Source organism: Crinia signifera, chromosome 3 (assembly GCF_055691185.1).
Source record: "Crinia signifera chromosome 3, ASM5569118v1, whole genome shotgun sequence".
Taxonomy (NCBI): Eukaryota; Metazoa; Chordata; class Amphibia; order Anura; family Myobatrachidae; genus Crinia; species Crinia signifera.
Genome location: NC_139219.1, coordinates 274,085,909 through 274,096,363, shown reverse-complemented (window position 1 = coordinate 274,096,363; position 10,455 = coordinate 274,085,909). Strand labels below are relative to the sequence as shown.

Here is a 10,455-nt window from a genome sequence, read left to right as displayed (position 1 = left end):
TGGCCCCGTTGCCACCAATGTATTCATTTAAATGTACCAACAATATATTATAATATATATATAGAGAGAGAGAGAGCGACTAACTGATAGCAGGGAACTGCAAAATCGCCCATCAGGGATCAGGTCTGAATAACCCCCATCGCTGATACCATGGCAGATAGGAGCTTATTGGCTGGTACTTTATCATTCTCCACTTTATCACTTCTGGTACTTTATCATTCTCCACTTTATCACTTTTTGAAACTTAGTACATCTGGCCCTTAACGTGATGTTGCATTATTTCAACACCTATAATTTATGCTCAACACAATTACAAATCTTGACATCTGCAGAGATGAATGCTTCTAACCATAACATTTGTAACATTTTAACCCCAAATAGTATTTCCTGATTTATTGTTTATGTTATTGTATTCTAGAAATGTTTGTATAAATGACTAGATATCAAATAACATCCATAATAATTGTTCATCGCTCACATTTCTTAATAATCCTACCGTGGACAAGCATATATTTGCCTAACCGCCAGAAGCTGTGGGATGCTTCCGATTTTTGGGTAGTCTCCATAGCCCCAGAAAAGTATGCAGTGCTGCGGCATCCTGTCTGTTTCCAAGTGAAGCGGGTAGGATTGCGTGATAATCACCGGTAATCACGTGACCTATGGTAAAGGGGCGGGGCTAATTGTCTGAATCACATAATTTAGCATGAGCCAGTGAATCGCGGGTGTTCCTTCTGTTGGGAGCAGCGCTAATGATTAACAGTTCATCACCATCCCATAAAGAGGTCTGCAATGTCTTCTGTCCAGGTATCTCCCAGAGAGAAGACTTATAAAAGGTAGGTGATTATGAAAGCATTCAATCACCATAGAAACAGGGTTGCTGTCACTAAACATAGTTGTATATACAGTATATCAACTAGGGGACTACGGTTCTCACGGTGGCGTACAATGATCTAGAATTACTGATGGACGGCATCACACTTCACCTCATATCTCAGAATAACTTTTGTTTATTTGTTCTTCCAGTTCTTCTGGTGGTCAGTGCAAAGGGAGACAAATGGTGGTCACACTTCCAGATAAGACACTACCAGTGTGCTACATGACAACTGGAGAGAAAACAGACATCAGCTGTGTGGCATCCCGAAAACAATGCGGAGATGTTACATTTAGAAACAATTCAATGGATTCACTAATAATTTCTTGCACATGATGGATATGGCAAAGGTTAGATAAGAGTCTCATGCAAAGAAAACTCTGGAGAGCCTCAAGATGGAATGTGTCTAATGAATGACGTACGACTCCTGCAACTGGAATGTATCATCCCAGATTCTCACTTATATTATTATATAGGATGATCATATTTAGGATTAATCCTAATGAGAATGAGCAATCAAATTAGAAATGTCAACTTGCTGCGTGGTTGGACAACTGTTATACCTTAGGGATGGCCATCATCACCATCGATAGGTGCCATCGATGGCAATAGTGCAAATGGCCATCGATAGTTACATACCATGCAATTGATGACCATCAATTTTTTACCTATCGATGGTAATTTATTTTCTTTGACTTATTGGCCTGTCGGCCAATCAAAACATGGGGGTGCCGCTCCACAGGTGTCAAGGACGGAGCTATGCTCCGTGTTCATGACAGCTGGGAAAAAAAAAAGGTTCTGGTTCTCCCCCATTAATGGAAAACCTATTCTACATCAACCATAAACCATCTATGATTTTAAATCATCGATGGTCTATGGACATCCCTATTCCACATAATGCCAACTGGCAGAAGTGCATGAAAAAGTGGGGAAACCATCCTGTCCACAGAAAATCAACTCAGATAGCAGGAGCATACAGTATAGATGGCTGATATTGGACATAATGAAATTATGAGAGGTTTTTAAAAGGTGTCAAAGGTGCTCTCTTTTTATTAATAGAAGAAATGATTGCAAGTATGTGTTTTTGTCTTAATTATAGTATTTTTTTTTAAAAAGTTGACATAAACCATTTATGTGTCATCTGCAAGTTCAGCAACTCATCTACCATCAATACATCTTTACATACATGTCCCAAAGCATTCTACCCATTACTAGGGGTTAAAGTGAGGGGAAACGGGGTGGAACTGAGTTCCACCTCTAATGGTGAGGTGGAACATTTTTACCTCCACATTGGCCCTGCACAGTAATTCTCACAGAATAGTATTCTAGTTTGCAGGGGGTGCCAGAAACCCTACCACTGGCCCTGTCTCTACCTATTGGGGGGAGGGGAGGGGGTGTAATTAGGTTGCATAGAGAAATGAGTTCCCCCACCTCTGCATGACCACTTTAAGCCCTGCCCATTACTCAGATAATTAGAAGAATTTATCAGAAAACCTACATGTCTTTATATTGGCAATTTATGCTACAGTATTTAAACCCCTCCAAGATAATGATTATTACATGAGAGGATTGTTATCCCAACAATATTACATTGAGATAAAGATTTTCCCTACATAGGGGAGGAGTGAACCAAAAAGATCCAAAGTTCATCTGGAAAAGCAATGTGAGTTTGGGATTGCATTGCACATGTTATTTGCGGTGCGGGTTCAACATGAAAACGGCTTACAAGACCCAACTCACACCTAATTGGATTAACCTCTTAAAGTTTTATAGAAGCTTGGTTACATTTGTAATAGCATCTTGCAACCTTCACAATGTGAAGGTCTTAAAAATACGGGGGCCCCTACACAATTTTACCCTTGCATTTTTAGAACCAGAGCAGGTTCCAGGAGCCTTGTGCCGGTTTATTAGGGTTAGAGAAACACATTTTTTATTTGTTATTCTACATTTTTTTTTAACTCTTTCAATACTTTTATACAGAGAAGAACTTCACAGATCACACTCTTCCCAAAACATGCTAATCACAGGTAGGACGATACACTTCAGGTACACACTCTCACACTTTTAAAGCATGATTAAACACCATTGCATTCATCTTTGAAAAATACAATTCTGTCATATTAAGTTTCAGTGCTTGACTAATAAAAACTCAAAGCGATTGCCTTAAACTCAGGGAAACTTTGCAAAAAAATGTAGCCCTAACTGCTCTTCACAAGGAATGCTTTTTTCCCATTTATCTTCTCTCTGTAGTTGGTGCAAATGTTCACATCCCACATTATACCGTATATACTCGAGTATAAGTCGACCCTAATATAAGCCGAGGCACCTAATTTTACAACAAAAAAACTGGGAAAACTGGGACCCTCACTCGAGTATAAGCCGAGGGGGGCTTTTTCAGCATAAAAAATGTTCTGAAAAAGTAGGCTTATACTCGAGTATATATGGTACTTCCATTTTGGATCACAGGCCCAAGTGCTTCCCTGTAAATCCAAGTGCAATGAAGTAAAAGTAACATATGACATCTCTTTTGTGTTCAGTATTTGTTACTGCATTGTTAAGCTAATGGAGCATCATTTAACGCCATTATTCACTATAATTAATAGATTGCAAACGAGTGATTCTTCAGCCATAAAATAACAGGAGATGTCATATAAAATGTATCACAGTATGAGCCAGATGTACAAAGCTTGTAAAGTGATAAAATGGAGACTGATAAACCACCAGCCTATCAGCTCCTGCCTGTCATTTTTCAGGCTGTGTTTGAAAAATGACAAGTAGAAGCTGATTGGTTGGTGGTTTCTCACTCTCCATTTTATCACTTTTCAAGCTTAGTACATCTGGCCCCCTATCACGGCCTGGCACTGAAAGAACCATAATTGTTTGTTCTCATAAATATAGCCTCCCATATAGTAGCTAGCAGAGAAGGGGAAGGGACGAACTTCTGGGCAACTGCAATTTTCTTATAATGCAGTTGCCCCAATGAGGAAGAAAGCACCAATCAGTAATGGTACCATTTGTACCTGGTTTGCTAGTGCCGGAAACCATTATAATCAGTATCTGCCATACCACCCAACTGATTTACGCAGGACAGTTGCGTATTCTTGGGACTGTCCCACTCTTGGGCCACAGTGTCCTGAGGTGTGGGCCAGTTGGGGGATCCCCTGCTTCTATTCACAGTTAACAGATGAACTAGGGGTATGGCCAGCAGCTCATAGAGCGCTGGACATGCACCTAGTGATGAAACATGAGACCACACCCCATTTTTAGAGGCCAAGCTCCTTTTTGGGAGTGTACGAGTGTGTGATTCCCACTTCACCTTAAAATTGGGAGGATAACCTGCCCTCAAAGACTGCCTTACTATGTTTGACCTACATTACAACTTCCCACTAATTCGTTTCAGCAATTAATCTGCTAATAGCACATCAATGCAACATATGATGCACCAAACTAGCATAGTATTCGAAACATGTGGCCCAAAGTGTATTCTCAGTAATGTAATGTATGAGCTGACATACTGTAGGTAGAGTTTTTTTTCTTATTTGGATAATTATTGCCAGCAAAGTATAAATTCAATTTAAAATTACATACAATTAGGCTGCGTTTTTGTGACATTTGTAGATTTTTTAAGGAAAAACCGAGAAAACAAGAAAGCCGTTCTAGCAGGATCAAGCAAATAGGTCATAAGTTGTGATTTTATTGGAACTCCAAGGCTTTTACAATCCTTTTGTGCCTTTGTTCTCTAAAAAGAACAAGATTTAGATGATAGGAACATTGTAGCTGTTCTAATCACTCAAGACAGTTCTGGTGAGTACAGAAAATGATAAAAAGACAACAACCTTTCACTGTAAAGAACAGATAAAAATAAACAGTTTCCAGCACATGCACTGGGCATACTGAGCAGGTTCCACGTCATTCTTTGTCTATTATTCATGATGAAGTGGAGGCCTCGTTCCATCCCAAATATATTTATCTATGGCACAGTACTTGGAGAAGACACCACTGAACATGTACAGATAAACAAAAATAAAGCATATCGCCTACTGAATGGTAAGCTAATATCCCTTTCACACCGCACCTTGGTTATTGTTGGTTTGGTGATGTGACCAACCGGGCAATTCGACTCCCGTTATAAGAAGGGTTAAACCCGGGTCACCCTCTGTATAATGGGCAAACTGGGTTTAATGTGAAAGCACCGGACCCGGCTCCACCTCCGCTTTGAGATGTGAAAGGGGTAACAGAAACATAGAATGTGATGCAGATACGAACCACTTGGCCCTTCTAGTCTGCCCATGTACATACAAACTATGGTTAATTTTTGCTGGGAACCAATTAACCTACCAGTATATTTTTGGATTATGGGAGGAAACTGGAGTAACCAGAGGAAACCCACACAAGCCCGGGGAGAATATTCCAAATCCGCACAGTTAGGGCTATGGCAGGAATGGAATCCATGACCTCAGTGCTGTGAGGCAGTAATGCTAACCATTACACCATCTGGTCTGTATTCATGCACATGTTTATTACAAAGGGGGTGATGTATCATCAACCCTTGGAAAGAGATAAAGTGGAGAAAGATAACATACCAGCCAGTTGGCTTCTAACGGTCACTTTTCAAACAGGGTGAAATGTAATAGGATGAGAGATTCAAAAAGTTCTGGTAAGAAATTTCCAGTTTTTTAAAGCGGCAATCATTTACACTTCAAAATCAAACTGGTTTGATTTGTAGATTGCCGCTTTAAAAAAAACCCTGGCGATTTCTTAAAAAATCTCTCACTTTCTAAATCTCTCATCCTATAACATTTCCCCCATAGCTTGGAAAATGAAAGAAGTTGATTGTTGCTTTATTGCACTCTCATGCGATTTATCGCATGTAAAATTCCCAGGGTGCTGCAGCAGCAGTGGGAGGCAGGAGAGCCAGGCAGCAGTAAGCGGCAGGGTGGGCAGCGGCGGGTGCCGGATGGCGGGTTGGAAGCGGCAGCAGAATAAAAAAAAAAACACGTAAAAAAACTGCTGGCCCTTGATTGCATTGGAAACATTCTCATCCACCAGCGGCCTCTCAACTGGGCGGCTGCTGATTGGCTGGGAGAATTCTGAAGAAGCCTGCCCCACCGCTCACCACTGCCAGCCTCGTCTCTCTCCGCTACCTGGCACAAACTAGATTCATCTATATGTTGGAGCTCATGTACTTTATAATTTACCTGATGTCATTTAGAATCAGTTTAATTTATTATCCACATGAACATCTATTAGGAATAGTAACCTGTGCCAAGAAAAGACAGCCTGCTAGGGTACAAGTTTCCACTGAATGATGATAATAAGATAACAGAAGAGATATTACATTTGGGACAAAATAACCAAAAACATTTGACGACCATTGTGTTTTGTCCCTTTTCATGTTGACCTTTTGAACCTGTCGACATAGGGTAAGTCAACCATATGGTGTCGATCTAATGACTGCCTACCTAGTCCATACCTCCCAACAGACTTGATTACACCCGGACAGTCCTTCTATATGGACATTGTCCCTATTTTCAACCCGCGGGCTTCATTGTCCTGGGGTATGGGTCATTGGGTCGACCCACATTAGGTCGACATGCATTGGGTCGACCATTGAAGGTTGACATGGCTTAGGTCGACACATGAAATAGGTCGACATGCTTAATGTCGACATGGTTGAAAGGCAGACACAAGCATTAGGTCAACAATGGCTAGGTCGACAGTCAAAAGGTCCACAAGGGTTTTTAATATATTTTTTTGTCCTGAATGTCGACATGGGCACCGCCTAAGTGTACCGCCTTGCTATGCTCTGCACACTATTCTATTCTCCCTCCACGCCATAGTGGATGGTAGGGCATAAAATACCGCCCGTCGGCACATATTGACTAAAAAAAAAGTGAAAAACCCATGTCACCCTTTTCACTGTCGACCTAGCCATTGTCAACCTTCCAACCGTGTTGACCTTAAGCATGTTGACCTACTTCATGTGTCGAAATGAGCCATGTTGATATGTATCGACCTAACAACCGTATACCATGTCCTGGGTTCGGGGCAGGTTAGAAGACCCTGTGATCAGCTCTGCTCTGTACTGCAAAGCAGCGGTGATCACTGAGTATATGCTGTGCCCATGTGGGCGGCATCTAACAGTGCAGAGAGGAAATGGCCACCAAATGATGAAAGAGGGTGGTCCAGCAAAGCTCCACCCCTTAACCCAAGCCCCCACCCCCTTTTTAAAAACGCTGATATTGGGATATATATGAGCTAGACAATTTCGATCTATTCATCCACACCTGTTTGCAAATCTCGCCTAAGTGGGCGCCAAATAGGAGAGGACATAACAAAGGACCTCAGGGCGGTGATTTAGCACAACAGAAGCCACTCATGCACCACTGATTCCAGCCAACAAACATTCTCAGTGAACTGATATTCTATCCTTTCCAACTAAATGTATAAAAACTTTAATGAACATTACAAGTCAGCATTTCCCATTCTTCTATATCCGGCCGCCATGAGACAATTACAGAAAGAATCAGTCTGTTATCAAAGTAAATTACATATAATTATATAGTAAACTGAAAATTCTTTCTATGTCATGCAGAGCCCCTGCAAAGGGGAACAAGTCACACACAGTAATACTGCTGGGGAATATTTGTCTGGCTTTCCATATAATTAGCTTCTATACAATGATTTGGTCATCTATAAAGAATTTTATATCAGCTTACAAGAATGAATTGTATATTGCTTTTCTGCACATATGGAGTACATCCGTTTCTGTGTTTACCTGTATGCATGACAACGGCATCATACTGTAATTGCTATCCACAGAATGAATGAAAGGGAAAATCACCAGAGAAGCCTCCTCTGAGTTCAGGCACCGAAGAACAGAATAAAAAGAGCTTTAAAAATGGATCTAGCGTGACAGTTAATTATTTAAAGGGACATTAAATCTGAAATGCTCAATTCTTTATAGAAGAAATCTGTCCGTATGCATTTCAAATAGTTATGTATTAGTATTTGAAAGATGAAGATATTGAGAGAGAAGGATGTTATCAGCTTTCCTTATACCCTGAATGGCAGATAACATCGGCTAATCAGCTGTATTCATTGTTGTATTTGTTAAACGTGGTAATTGCATGTCTGTGGAGGCTTTTTATTATGTTCTTTGGCATGTTCCTGGAAATGTGTTTCTCCAGCTAAATGCAACACGGACGCATAAAACAGGTCCCAATAAATAAACATGGGACAGAACTCAGGGCCAGATGCACTAAGCTTCAAATGTGATCAAATGGAAATTGATAAACAACCAGCCAATCAGCTCCTGTCTGACATTTTTCAAATACAGTCAGTGACATGGCAGATAGGACATAGTTGCCTACCCTCCTGCATTCTGCAGGAGACTCCCTGAAATAGCAGTAATCTCCCTCTCTCCCTCATTAGTCTAGCAATATCCCTCATGTCACCTAGCCCACATTACACTGTTACATTTTTGGGGAAAACAGGAATGAGAGACAGATACATTTACAGTGAATCACCATCAGCATTTCCCAGCACTTTACCAAGTATAGTATCTCTTACTAACTGCTTTGGGGCTCATCTTCTAGGTGCCACGTTCACAATCTCTTTTCACAATCTCTCCATATATTGTACAAGATATGTCCTTTGGGTGGAACATGACATGCCCCCTCAATGGGGAGCTGTGTAAAATTCTGCTACCAACTATAATCTCCCTGAAACAATTTTTAAAAGTAGGCAAGTATGAGATAGGAGCTGATTGGCTGGTTGTTTATCACTCTCCATTTTATCACTTTTGAAGTTAAGTGCATCTGCACTTAATCTCCACCAGGCAGAGCTGGAACATTGTTCCTGTAGCACCCTCTCTTTACCTTTCTCTCATTACATTAATGTCACTATGCAAAACAAAATCTTTCTGCACTCCTCCACAAAGGAAGGTGTGAGAGGAAATACTACCTTTACTCAGCTCAGATTGCTGATCCTTAGCAAACATGGCTTCTGGCCGTATAGACTGTACACATCAGCGGAAATTGAGGCACCTCCATTCTTATTTCCTGCCAAGGCTCAAAGATTCCCAGGACCCAGCATCTTTATATAACTCCTACTGCTGATTCATGTTTGCAGCAAGCTCTTCATAAAAGGAGGCATATAGAATTAGACCTAGGGCCAGATTCAGTTAGAGGTGGCAATTTACCTTGCCGGAAAAAGGGTGGTAGCCTCAAACTTAACGCCCTGTGATATTCGATTACAGCACCCTTTTCTCCCACAGTAAATTATCCGCTAACACATGTTTACCCATGGAATTACAAATAACTTCTCAGAGCCAAGGCCATTTATATAGCAGGGCAAGCTGTGCGATTGCACTGGCACCTGCAGCCATGGCCACTGTCTCAGGAAGTGGTCCATTGGGTCTGGATGTCTGCATGGAATACTGTTGAAAATGACCAACACAAAATGGCTGCCACCTCAAAAGGGACAAATATAAAAGATGCTAGAGGCAGTGGCCATTTTGGCAGGAAAATTTACCCAACGGAACCAGAGGGAGGAGATAGGTGTAAACAGTAGTACCAGTACCGCGGCGGCAGCAGAAGGAGAAGTATGATGAAACCACCGCTTACAATGAGCTTGTAGTGTGGCAATTAAGAGGCATTACTATGTGAGGAACAGTGGCGTAACTACTGTAAGGCAGTCCCAGCTGCCGCTTGGGGGAGCAAGTGGCAGCGGGGTCTGTGTGGGCGCCGGCACCCGCTCAACACACTGACATGCTGCTGCCTGCCACTGCCCACTGGTTGAGCACCGGAGGCGGCCATGGCAGAGATGACAAATCCCCCCATTGATTCAATTGACTGTACACAGAGCTTACTATTGGCTACTGTGTACAGGATGGGCAGGAGGGTGGATGGGCATGCTAGGGCGGCCTGGGATGCGTCGGAGCCAAGGGAAGCAGCCGTGTCTGCTGGTCGCTGGGGAAACATGCTGGAGAGGAGTGTTTGGCAGGGGGGGAGAAAAATTTATAGTTACGCAACTGGTGAGGAATGCCACAATATTTTGTGTTCAGATCATTATTGTGTGGGGCATAATTTGGTTCAATGAATATTACTGTCTGGGGCATAATTTGGGGGAAAGGGCATCATTTGTAGGCATTACTATATGGGGCATATTTTTGTTATTTATTATTTATTAACAATTTCTTATATAGCGCACACAAATTCCATAGCGCTTTACAGAGAATATTTGAGCATTCACATCAGTCCTTGCCCCAGTGGAGCTTGCAATCTATATTCCCTACCACATATACACGCACACACATTCACTCTTGGGTTAATGTTGTTGGAAGCCAAATAACCTACCAGTATATATTTTTGGATTGTGGGAGGAAACTTGGAGTACCCAGAGGAAACCCACACAAGCACAGGGAAAATATACAATATATAATAAGGTGCAAGGGGCATTGCTGTGTGGGATATAATTTGGTGGACGGCACACTATTGTTTTGGTGTAAGGTATTATTTTCCTGCAGGCCACGCCCCCTTTTTTTTTGGGGGGGGGGGGGGGGGGCACATGCTTGAGGCAAT

General features: G+C 41.8%; 1 long non-coding RNA gene across 1 annotated transcript; it reads left to right on the top strand.

Moving 5' to 3' along the window:
* Window positions 1–709: 709 nt before the first annotated feature.
* LOC146062732 (uncharacterized) lies at window positions 710–7,739 on the top strand. The gene is made up of 3 exons (XR_014471493.1): window positions 710–833; window positions 1,024–1,221; window positions 7,694–7,739. It is a non-coding gene; the product is annotated as an uncharacterized LOC146062732 (long non-coding RNA).
* The last annotated feature ends 2,716 nt before the right edge of the window (window positions 7,740–10,455 follow it).